This window comes from Stenella coeruleoalba, assembly GCF_951394435.1.
Source record: "Stenella coeruleoalba genome assembly, chromosome: 5".
NCBI lineage: Eukaryota > Metazoa > Chordata > Mammalia > Artiodactyla > Delphinidae > Stenella > Stenella coeruleoalba.
The window spans coordinates 25,943,301-25,955,517 of record NC_137150.1 but is presented as its reverse complement, the minus strand read 5'-3'; the positions used below and the strand labels follow the sequence as shown (position 1 = coordinate 25,955,517).

Below are 12,217 nucleotides of genomic sequence, written 5' to 3'. Positions count from 1 at the left end.
GGAGATGGATCTAGAAAGACGATCTTCTCTTTAATACGCTAAGCCTTTGAGTTCCTTGGTACCATATGGTTCATTCTAGCAGCTCCCTTCCAAGGGAAATGCTGTTCTTAATGTCTTTCTTGGTAATTAAACATTCAACAAATATATTGAGTACGTACTACATACCAGGCATATTCCAGAGGCTAGAAATATAGTAATGAGCAGGAGAGACCAGGGCCTGCCTCTCATAGACCCGCCCCTAGTGTGGTGGAGTGGTAGGGGCCAGGGGCACAAAAATAAATATGTAAACAATTAATTGGAGAAGACAAGTGCAAAGGAGAAAGAGAAGATAAAATTTAAAAAAACAAGGGTGTGTTGTTGGGAGGCGAAGAGCCACTTTATTTTATTTTATTTTTTTTGCGGTACGCGGGCCTCTCACCGCTGTGGCCTCTCCCGTTGCGGAGCACAGGCTCCGGACGCGCAGGCTCAGCGGCCATGGCTCACGGGCCCAGCCGCTCCGCGGCACGTGGGATCTTCGCGGACCGGGCACGAACCCGCGTCCCTTTTATCTGCACGCGGACTCTCAACCACTGCGCCACCAGGGAAGCCCGAAGAGCAACTTTAGAATGGTTGGCCAGGGAACTCCTTCCGGAGGAGTGGTATTTAGGTGGAGACCTGGATGGTGACATGGATGCAGACAGGGGAAGGGCTGATGGAGAGCGTTACCAGGAAGCGGGGTGCTCATGCTCAGACCACAAAACTCCTTTCTACGAGTAACTGCCGTTATATCGGAGCCAGCTCTGAGGACTTGGTGCGTTGAGCCTGACTTAGGTAAGCTGCCCCCGAAGCGAGACGGTGGGCCAGGCCCGCATGGCTGGTTTTAGTCAGATTCCCAGGACTCAGTGCCAGCAGAGTCATTGCCTTTGACCCAGACCCACCGCAACACGGCCTCAGAAGGTGCAGTGAAGTTCTGGACTTTGCAGTCCTAGGTGGTATTGAAATTTGGGCACAGATTCAGTGCTAGCCCAAGAAATCCACGGAAGAAAGGAATCCCGGAGCAAGGAAATTTCTGGGAAGCCTGTTGCTTTATTTTTCTTAAGAACTCCAGAACTTCAATTTGTGGCAAAACATTGAGAGAGCCACTTCCTTTAATTTTTGTTTTCAAAGGCAAGAGGTGGAAGGGTCTGTCCCACCTTGCCAGTAAATTGTCTTTGACCTCTGACACCTCCAACGCTTCAGTTTCTGCAGAACTCTGTTGGTGGCTTTCTAAAGACCTCACTGCTTGGAGTGTTCTTTCGCTATTTGAACAAATAATACTAAGGAAATTCTTCGGAACCAGAACTCTTTCATGCCTTTTAGGTTCGTCTGCTCATGAAGCTCCAAGAACAAAGGGATAGGTTTGCTCTACACCTTAGAAACCATAAGACCCTTCAGAGTCTTCTCAATGTTTCAGAAGCACCTTCTAACCCTGATTCACAATTTAGTGGGCTTTGCTTATCACAAGTTAGAAGTGGCCTGGCTGACTCCCTACACTTTGTTTGGTTTTGACTAGCCATAAAACATTCCACTGCATGAAGAATGTTCCAGTTCTTTGTAGTAGAATATTGCCCATCAGTGGGGAGGGGCTTCAACTGTTCAGTTCACTTCTTCAAATATTTGTTGAGCATCTGCTGTGTGACAAGCACCACTACAACCCAGGCAGAATGGAAATGTGACACGAAATTCCCTGTGAAGCTCATGTCCACTTTCACAAGGCTAGGGACAGGTACAATTGTATATCCTCTCTGTTCCAGAAAGAGATGAATGGCATGCTGCTCTCTTCGTGGCCTTTTATACTGTTTCCTGAAGGCTAGCCTTCAGTTTGGGGGCATCTCAACCAATGGAAAAGATGGTTCTTCCCTGGGACTCTGTGTCTCATCCTCAATCACCTTCCCAAAATGTCCTGGTTCTAATAAGCCACCGTATGTCTGGCTGCCCTTCTCCAAGCTGGTCTGCCTGGCCTAGCAGGTGACCTCCATAACGGTTGCCACTCTTTCGCGTTCATGAGCAGATGTTAAGTTGAGAAGGCCTTGAATGCAAAAATGTGAATTCGTGATGCAGGCAAGACGCTTCTGCTTTTTCACCTTCCCTGACAGACAGTGGGGGTCTCCCTGCTGGCTGTTCTGCTTCTGTGGGAAGCAGGTAAATCAAAGACCAATTGCCAAAGCCCTTGTCTTTGTTAGGTGATCCCAGCATGGCACTACCATGGCCCAAACATCTCATTGACCAGAAAATGGCTCTTTTGATCTTGTCATTCATTTTGCATCTTTTCCTTTAATGACTTTCTTGCTTCTGCAGCTATTCCTGTTCAGGGCTTGAGACTAGCATTTGGCTCTGCAGTCACTATATTTGGTCTGTGGAGGAAGTTTGTTTTCTGGTTCGGTTTTAAAATGCCAGTATAAATATTTTTTCTGCGTTCATAGAATGCTGTGAAGACTTTCATGATTTTTTTTTATATGATTAAACAAACCTCTTACTTTACCCCATGGTTATTGCCGCCAAATAGATATTTTGAAATTCTTTTTTTTTTTTTCCTGCTCAAATCTTCTACCCTGTCTGAGGCCTTACTCTAATTAAGGCCTCACAGTCCTGCCCATCTTCCCCAGCACTGAGCATGACGTAGAGTCCCTGCCCCGAGGGCCTTACAAGTCAGTGAGACGAGAAAACAAAAGCCACCAGCTGAGAATGTGGTTAAATCCCAGAAGGGCAGTGCCCTTGTAATGTTTTCCCCTTTTCTCTTGTTTCTTGAGCTGTTGAAGGGAAGCGGGGGGACCTTTAGTAGGGAAAGAGAGGGGCATCACTGAAAGATCAGAAAATGCAGGATATTCGGGAAACACTGTGGAAGGGCCATCTAGGAGGCAAAGTGGGGAGAGGGCAGCAAGGAGGCGGGGAGGGGTGTGTGGAAAATCAGAAGGAGGGAACAAAGTGGGCAGTCAGGAGGCAGGCTGCTGTGCTGCACCCTGAAGATGGGGGCGTAGGGTACATGGGAGGAGTGGGAGGGGTTGCAACGAGTAAAAGGAGGCTGGGAGAGCCCCCGAGATGCAGGCTGCGGGCCTGCTGTGTAGGGACTGGGTGCTCTCATGTTCTGTCTGGTTCGGCCGCAATGTTGGCCTTAGGGCTTAACTGTCCCACGTTGACTGTTATGAAAAGCCCGCAGATTGGCATCCTTAAGGGTGATTTATCCCAGAAGCTTATGAAGTTTCTATCCCAAGGCTCCTATTCTACATGCTGAGGATGCCAGAGACCACCCCCCAGCCCTGCTGCCGTCACTTGACCAGAGCTGGGTTAAACTTTAAATGAGCAGATTTTTACATGGGTTGTGACCAAATGCTTTTGGTTTTCCACAAAGCTCAGCCTGGAGATAGACCCCAAATACCCATTTTTAGCAGCAGACTTTAGAAACTCTTTTGCCCAAAGTCACGTTGCCCTCACAGGTGTGCTGCTCTGCTTTTGGAGCCCCCAAAGCCTGTCTTCCTTGCTCTTCACCCACCTTTCCAGGCCCTGGTCTGAGTGCCCGGTAAACCATAACCAGTGGATATTCTGATTGTTTGAATTCCTTGGTCTCCAGGAGCACCGCCCCTGCTGGCACACCAGCGCGTAATGCCGCCATCATCCGGTACTTCTTTTTTTTTTTACATCTTTATTGGAGTATAATTGCTTTACAATGGTGTGTTAGTTTCTGCTTTATAACAAAGTGAACCAGTTATACATATACATATGTTCCCATATCGCCTCCGTCTTGCATCTCCCTCACTCCCACCCTCCCTATCCCACCCCTCTGGTGGTCACAAAGCACCAAGCTGATCTCCGCATGCCAGGCGGCTGCTTCCCACTAGCTATCTATTTTACGTTTGGTAGTGTATATATGTCCATGCCACTCTCTCACTTTGTGCCAGCTGACCCTTCCCCCTGCCCGTATCGTCAAGTCCATTCTCTACTAGGTCTGTGTCTTTATTCCCGTCTTAGCCCTAGGTTCTTCATGACCTTTTTCTTTTCTTTCTTAGATTCCATATATTTGTGTTAGCATACGGTGTTTGTTTTTCTCTTTCTGACTTACTTCACTCTGTATGACAGACTCTAGGTCCATCCACCTCACTACAAATAACTCAGTTTCGTTTCTTTTTATGGCTGAGTCACATATATACAATGGAATATTACTCAGCCGGTACTTCTTGCTTAGCTCTTACGGGAACGTGAAGCACAGACTTCAGTTGCTGTGTGAAACTTAGACTCACTTTATTCTGTCATTGAGGGAACTGTGGCCTGGAGAAGTTCTGATTTCTCCAGGTCACTCAGAGAGTTAAGTGGCCATGCCTAACTCCCAGTCCAGTGCACTTTCTGCTAAACCAAGGTGCTTTTAGGTCACGTGGGAAGCCCAGTTCTAAGCCAGAGGTTGGCAGGCTTTTTCCGTAAAGGGCCAGATAGTAAATATTTTAGGCTCTGTGGATCAAGGCAAAAGTGAGGATGATATGTAGGTATTTATATAACAACAAAGAAAATAAATTTCTATGAACTCTTTATTGATGAAATTAAAAACATACTAATATATAATATGAAGTATAATAATAATTATATATATTTTATATATATACACACATAGTGCCATAGATACAGAAATGATTGGCTGTGCCTGTGTCCCAGTAAAATTTCACTTATGGACAATGAAATTTGAATTTCATTTAATTTTCATGTCATGAAATATTATTTTACTATTGGTTTATTTTTTCAGTCATTTAAAGATGTCAAAACCATCCTCATCTTGAAGGTTGTACAAAAACAGGTGACAAGCAAAATTGGCCTGTAGGACGTAGTTTGCGGACCCATTTTCTAAGACAAAAGCTGCAAACTGGGGGCCCATTGGTCAGTCCAACCCATATATGTACTTTGTTTGACTTCTAACAAGAATTTTAATTGAATCCATTGCCAACTTTCTGTTTTCTATTTTTTGAATTGTATTTTTTACTTCTAATTATAAAAGTAATATATATCTACTTTGAATTAATTCGGAATGTTAACATTTTGGCGTGCATTCCTTCAGTCCTTTATCTATGCCTGGCGATTTTTTTAATAGTTGAGATAATATAGACAATTTTGTATCTTCTTTTTATTTACTTAATATCATATCATAAGCATTTTATATCATTTTAAAGTCTCTCATTAACATAATCTTTTAAAACTTTATCGTGAAAATCTTAAACACGCGTACAATATGAAAAAGCTAGTTTAATGAACCCCTGTACAGTCCTCGCCCAGCTTCAACAGTTCTCAGTGGCTGGCCAATCTTGTTTCATGTAAATCCTCTCCTGTATTATTTTAAAGCAAATCCCAGATCCTATCGCTTTATTGATAAATATTTTAGTATGATTCTCTAAAAGACAAGGATACTAAGAGAAGACGCTTTTTTTTTTTTGAGGAAATAAATGCTAAAGTATTTAGGTGTGGAAGAGAATGTTTGCAACTTACAAATGATTCAAGAATAAAAATAGCTAAAAAGATATGATTGGAGTGTATATAGTTTTTTGGTACTATTCTTGCAACTCTTCTATAACTTTGAAATAGTTCTAAATAAAAAGTTTTAAAAATATGGAATCCTAAAAAAAATATTGATTAGTAAGAAAGAAAAATAACCACATGATATTGCTTTACAAATGAACTTATTTACAAAACAGAAACAGACTCACAGAGAACTTACAGTTACCAGGGAGGAAGGGTTGGGGTAGGGAGAGTTACGGAGTTTGGGATTGACATGTACACACTTGCTATATAAAAAAAAAAAAAAAAGGAAGAAAAAGAAAAAGAACCACAGCATCATTATCACACCAAAAAATAACAATAATTCTTTAATAACTTCAAATATCATAGTCAGCATTCAGATTTGTCCAGTTAGGTCATTTAAAAAAAAAAAAAAAAAAAAAAAACTTGTTCAAAGCACAATTCCAAATGAGGTCCATACAGTCCAATTAATGTTCCCTTAAATTTCACTTAATCTATAGGTTTCCTTCCCTCTCTTTCTTTCATCCTTGCTATTGTCATAAAAATTTTGTTGAAGAAACAATTTGACTCACAGAGTTTCCCGAAATCGGAAATTTCAGATTACATTCCTTGGTGCTGTTTTTTGTTGTTTTTAAATTTAATTTTATTTGTTTATTTTTTATACAGCAGGTTCTTATTAGTTATCTATTTTATACATATTAGTGTATATATGTCAATCCCAATCTCCCATTTCATCCCACCACCCGTCCCCCAACTGCTTTACATGTTCCTCTGTCTCAGAGACTTTCTGTAAAATGGTCATTACAGCTAGAGACCTGATCAAGACACAGAATATATTTTATATAAAAATCCTGATTTAGGCTTCATTGGAAAATTCTGCAGATCTGGCATTACCACCTGGCAACAATTGGTCTGGGGCTGGGTAGTGACAACCCCATTCCCCATTTAGGTGGGACATGAATGATCCTGTAGGCCCCAGTTCCTACTACTTCCTGCCTGGCTCCCAGGGGCGGGAAGCTGCCACCTGCATTCTACACACTGCCTCTGCAAGGCCCTTGGTAGACTTCTCAACACGACATCACAGGACGCTTTTCAGGAATGCAGTGGAGATTAGAGAAGATGATTTGGACAGGGACTTTCTTAAAATGCTTAAAGGGAAAGAGAGAAGCAGCCATATAAGAGGGAGCCAAGCGACAGAACTTGGTGAGTACCCAGGATGAGGGGAAGAGAGAAGTAAAACAATAAATTAAATTAATAGTGCGTGAAGAATGGGAGGCAGAACGAGTTACAGATTCCTAACCCATGGTGGGAAACAAAGGAAGCAAGTGGGTTTCAAAGGGACACACTTTAGATTTTTTCCTATGTAATGATAACATTGAAACCTTAAAAAAGAGAAAGAAGGGGGGCAGTAAATAAATTGGCCAAGAGTCTTAAATCAGAAAGCTGAAACAGGCAGTTGTAACATAACAGAAATCATGTGGGGATTAAATGAAATGAGGTACAAATCAAGGACAGCTTCCTAGAAAAGGCCGCTAGAAAAGGATCAGGGGCCATGCTGTGGAGATGTTGAAGAACTAGTAGAAATTTAAGAGAGGAGAGAATCTTAAAAGTCTTAGGATATTTTTTTCTTATTTGCAAATGCATTGAAATGACAAATATTATAAGGATATAAAAATATATCACATTTAGTTGTTTTGAAAGGAATACATTTTTACAGAAAAGAATAAAATTATGACAAGTTGGGACGTTCTTGGAAATTTCCAGATAATTCCCCATACTAAGAAGAATGATTAAGAGAGAGAATCTGTGACCGGTTATGAGGAAGGGTGGAAAATTTTGAAGGACAGTCTGATTATGTAAGTTTTAGGCTGTGGTGTTTAAAACTGTTGCCGTGATATTTTAGTTATTAATAACAATTTAGGGGAAATCTACTCGCTTTTGGAGAAACATTTGGCCCTAGTGAGAAAGAAATGCCACTGTTTATGAATTCCAAAGTGGATGTAAGGAGCCATTCACTTGCTAAGCCTCTTAGGAAAGCCAGAGCCGATTTCACCCTTAGCAAGCTGTTGACAGCATCTGATCAAGGTATCACCTGAAACATGTTAGCAGCACAGAAAGTGAAGTCAGACCTATATTTAAAATCCCTTTATGTCACTCCCCATGTGACCCTGGCAGCCTACCCATGGAAAATTTCCATGGTATAAAAGTTGCTTTACATATGGGAACTACGATTCTTACTGGTTGGATGGTAGGAACTTTGAATACTTGACCTCGAGCACCGACAGCCGTATGCAGATGCTTCACGCGTGTTATCCCATTTAACTGTCAAAAAGCCCTATGAGGTAAGCGTAATATGAAAATCAGCCCCATTTTACAGATGAGCAAGCCAAGGCTCAGGGAGGTTAAATAATTTGCCTAAAGTCACGCAGTGAGTAGCTTTGTAATTGACAAAGCTGGGCTTTAAACCCAGGCAGGCAGAATCCAAAGGCCAAATTGCCTCACTCTTCCACCTCCCACCTTCCAACCGCTGGGCAGCACAGAGAACAGCACCTCATACTGGCACTTCCCAACTAGAAGTTCCTAATCCCTATGCCTTAGTTTTCCCAAAAGCCTCAGTGGAAACACATCAACTTGCAATCAGACCACAGATTTCCTTAGTTTGGAATCCATGATTAACAACGTGTTCGCTCAGGTTTTGTAGCTGATTGGCAATTACGTATACAAAAACATTGCAGGATTGTTGGGTTTTTTTAAGTGCGAAGATGAATCCTCAGTTAATAAATGCAGTTTAGTGGAATAGCTCTTTCTGAACGTGACCCACGGAGAAAGAATAAAGGGCACTGGATTTGAGGAGGTTGCGACCTGCTAGTGTACGTGTGTGTGCAGGTTGCCCAGTCTATCAACCTTCAAAACCCTGTCTTTATTTTTAAATTACATGATGCTTTAATTTGACTTTAAGTCAGTATATTTCTCTGTGATTATTAAAATGTTTTAACCGCTTTGTATGCAATATTGGAATCTCCTTTATTCATCAGAATGATCACAATCTTAAAACGTGATCAGGAACTAGGATGCAGAATTGTGTACGCTGTATTCCAAGCTAAAAACAGGATGTAAGGCGTGCAAAGAACCTACTTCTTATCCTTGATAAATTGTAACCTGGGAATGAATCTTTTCAAAAGAAACTTTTAAAATAAGACTCATACTACCAAAAGGCAGGGAACATGGATGGTTTTGTAGAAAACAAACAAAACCTGTACATTAGAGCACTAGGCTGTTAGCTCCTCCGCAGGGCGAGTTTGTGGCAGGCCTCAGTAAATACTTTCTCAATGAGCAGTTCCTGAATCTTGGACGAGAAATCCTAGCAGGCAGTCAGTGCGCTTTATTTCAGGCAGAGGCCCGGGTCTTTTGCGTGAACTAGCTTTTATAGCACGTTAGGAAAATCAATCTAGGCCTCTCCTGTCAGCCGTGGGAAAGCGCAGGTGACACTTGATTCCTGAGAATTTAAATTAAAACTGCAGTTGACTTCTCTGAAGCCTGACTCTTAAATGTGCAAAGGTTAGATGTTCTCTGGAATCTGGTTGCAGAACCCAGGGACCCCTCTGCGGACCCAGGCCTGGTTCTGATGGTGACTAGGCTCTGTGGCCGTAAAGCCCCTAACTCGGCTGCCCTCGCGGCAGGTTCTGAATTGTGTTCTCCCCCATGAGAGGGAGGCGGAGGCCGCTGCTCCCTTCCTGGCGTTTGGGGCCGTCGTGGGTTCCCCCCACCCCGCCCCCAGTCGCACCCAGGTTGGGCCTGAGGCCTCGCGGGGTCGTAGTACGTCCCGAGGCCGGGTCCTGGGCGCGTTGACGCTCCGACATCCGGCCCGCGGCTAAGGCCGGGGAGCCCTCTTCCCGGCCAGGCTGCGTCCCCAACCCCACGCCGGGGGCGGGCCGGGCCGGCCGAGCCGAGCCGCCGGCGTCCATTTTCTGGGCGGTGCTGCGAGACGCCGCGGCCTGACTCGCGGGTCCGGAAGCGCCATGGACCCCCGGGGAACGCGCTCGCGGGGCAGCGGCCGAGCCCTGTAAGTGCCACCGCAGGGGCCGTATGCGGGGCGGGTGGGCGAGACGCGGCCGGCCCGCCCCCTCTTCTCTCAGGAGGGAGCCTCGAAACCCGGCAGGGGAACGCTGGCGCAGGGCTGGGAGCTTCGCGGACGTCGGAGAGCCGAGCTGCTACGGCGACCCGGCGCCCGCAGGTGCCGGGACGCCCGGGCCCGCGCCCTGGGGGAGGGGGTCTAGCCGCAGGGTCGGGCACGTTACGCCGCAGCGAGTGGCCCATCTGCGCGGCTGTGCTGGAAGGCGGGGGGCCGGGGACAAATGCGCACCCAAGGGCTGGGGACGTGACGGGCGCCAGTCCAGCAGGCTTGGGAACTGCGCTAACAGCCGCATCTCCCCTCTCCGGGACTGCGACTCGGACCCCGGTCCTGACCCATCGGGAACCTGAGCATTTCCTTGGTCGAACACCAGAGCCCCTGGAATTGAAGGGGACGTGCAAAGGCAGGGCCCTGCCCCCAGGGGCTTGCAATCTCAGCCTTCTACTTCGGCAGTAGTTAAGTCTCTTCTATTGGTACAACATGACCGCCCGCTGTTAGCCACTTCTTTGCAGGGTATATTATAAATCACCTGAGATTTTAGTCTGTCCGCGGTGCCACTTTATAACTCCTCTGCTATAGGTAAGTGACTAATTCCATTCTGGACTTTGGCCCAAATTGAATATCTCTTCTCAGGATCCATTATGGATGATACGTATTACGGTGCTTTATACATATTTTAAAGGTTAAAGAGTTTTCTCCTAATTATCAAGCTCAACTGCTCGGTCAGGTTCTCATGGTTAAAAAGCGTAGGATTAAGTCCGCGGTTTCAGAGAAACTTCTGGTGAGGTACTATCTCTGAGTGTAGTGTTTTTCCAACAAGAGTGGAGACCCATTAGAAGATTGTGAAATCAGTTTAGTGGGTTACTACCGGATTTTTTTGAAGATATAGAATATATAATGCAATATAAAAAATAATAGAGTAGACTAGAAAATACCAGAGTGCATTGCACATAATAAGAGTAAGCATTGTTTTTTAGGCTTTGGGGTTTCATTTTATATAATATGATTTTTAAAAATGGTGGGTCACTGTCAAAGTTTCTAAACCCTGACTAACAGGTTAATAACCCAGGGTTTGGAATCAGTTGAACCTGCATTTAAGTCCCAGGTCTAACATAAACTAGCTCTGTGACCTTGAATAGATTCCGTGACCTTTCAGAGCCTCTTTATGTAGCTGTAAAAATGGGGGAATGTCTCCTGTGAGGACTATATGAAGTCGCATGTGTCAATCACTTTGCCCAGTGCTTTACTTACAGTAGGTGTTCAGTGCACAGGCTAATTGCAATCACTTTTGTTGCTGATATATTCAGTCCTGGCACCCAGTTATGGGACACTGCTTTTTTTCTTCTTTTTAGATCTCGATGCGTTGGAGATGGAAGACTCAGAACCAAGGATTTCCAAGTGATTTCTTCCAAAGCACGAGAAACTAACTCTGTTAAGCCTGCTCTGTTCTAACTGAGGTAACTGAATTTACATCTCTCCGTACTCTACGTGAAATAGGAAATGTTTTTTCTGAGGGACTGAACCACTCCCAAGGAGCTTATGATTTGCTGCCAGCGATCCACCAGGTTTGGGGATTACAAAGTGACAATGACATTTAGGCGAGCTGTTGTTAAGGAGACATGAAGGGGGAACTAAGGGCTTCTCATTCCAGTTCTGTCAGTGACTGTCGTGGAAGGTTCTGTAGGTCTCTTCTTCAGGCCGGAAGGACCCACAGACGTCACTGAGGCCCAGAGAGGTTAAATGACTTTTCAGAGAGACCCAGTGGGCTGGGTGGGGAAAGGCCTGGGGCTCGCATCTCGATCGCTCAGTCATACAGTCGGCTTCTGGGCCTGCTGCAGGGTGACCACCATGCTAGGCGCTGAGGATACAAGCGTGAAGAGCCTGTCCCCAGGACACACACTGTTTGCATAGATGAGTATTGACAGCCCAGAACACTAAACTTCACCTTTGAGGCATAGACAGGGCCCCAGATAGTGATAATAACAACTATCATTTATCAAGCACTTTTGTGTGTGAGTGCAAGGCAGTGTGTTAAGGGCTTTAAGTGCTGTGTTTTTACTCACTCCTCACAATAACCCTGTGAAGTAAGGAAGAAGAGATGTGAAGGCTTGAAATGTGAAAATGCAGGCAGGTCGTAGAGGGCTTTGCATCTCAGACCACACTTAGGATGCACATTCGGTATGTAAAGCACAATGCTAGCGCCGTGAAGTTCAAGGGAAAGTGCTTGCCCTCTAGGAGCTTATAACCTTAACTCCAGAGAGGTGGAGTCAGGTGGGCAATGCCTGACATTAGCTTCTCCCCCCTTCACCTGCTTCCCCGGCAGTCAGTTGGAGCGGATCCGGAAGAGACCAGAGTAGTTGATACATCATACTTCTGGCCCTTCAATGCAAGTTTTCATTTTATTCAAATGTAACATACCTTTCCATCCACTTGTGAATACATACGCTTTTAATTTATAAACAATAGTAAGGGCTTCTCTGAATTCATTTGTTTATTTGTTCATGCAACAAATGTTTATTGAGCTCCTACAAGGCACTTACTTGGGTATTCAAGACCAAACATATGACTGTGTTT

At 44.6% G+C, this 12,217-nt stretch overlaps 1 protein-coding gene across 5 annotated transcripts in view; it reads left to right on the top strand.

The window, feature by feature from the left end:
- ZBTB38 (zinc finger and BTB domain containing 38) overlaps positions 1 to 12,217 on the top strand; it is a 77,085-nt gene that overhangs the window by 23,340 nt on the left and 41,528 nt on the right. For 3 of the 5 annotated variants that reach the window (XM_079923211.1, XM_079923210.1, XM_079923213.1), the window contains one exon: positions 10,996 to 11,100. The gene's annotated coding sequence lies outside the window, so the exon portion shown is untranslated. The other 2 variants (XM_079923209.1, XM_079923212.1) reach the window with 2 other exon arrangements.